The sequence below is a fragment of the Meleagris gallopavo genome, chromosome 1 (assembly GCF_000146605.3).
Source record: "Meleagris gallopavo isolate NT-WF06-2002-E0010 breed Aviagen turkey brand Nicholas breeding stock chromosome 1, Turkey_5.1, whole genome shotgun sequence".
NCBI lineage: Eukaryota > Metazoa > Chordata > Aves > Galliformes > Phasianidae > Meleagris > Meleagris gallopavo.
Genome location: NC_015011.2, coordinates 2,041,289 through 2,041,810, shown reverse-complemented (window position 1 = coordinate 2,041,810; position 522 = coordinate 2,041,289).

The window sequence follows — 522 nt, the reverse complement described above, 5'->3', positions numbered from 1 at the left end:
ACCCAAGGAAACGGCCACAAGTTGTACCGCAGGAGGTTTAGATTAGACGTGAGGAAAAACTTTTTCTCCCAGAGAGTGGTTGTCATGGAGTTAACTATATCAATTTCTGCCCGTGACAGCAGACAGTAGGCCACTGCCCTCCCCCCCACCCCACAAAATGAGAAGGAAGGAAGAAAGGGAGGAAAAAAAACAGCGGCAACAACCTATGGAGGAAAATTTATTTTACTAACTATGATATTGGAATGCAAGATAACACAATATAATACAATCTGATCAAAATTGAGACTAATAAATCAAATAAGGAAGGAGAGAGAGTTCCCAAGACCGAGTCAAACCTGAAAAGCTTGGAACGGCTAGGAAAGCACCCTACAGCACCCCTGCCAGGCAGTAAGAGACCGCCCCACCCGGAAGGGCCAGATCCCATGACTTCCGTAATGTATAGGGATAGGTGCCTGGAATTGGAGCATTAACACTTTAACTCCCAGTACACTGCCTGATGTTTTGGTGCGGAATACTGAGAAC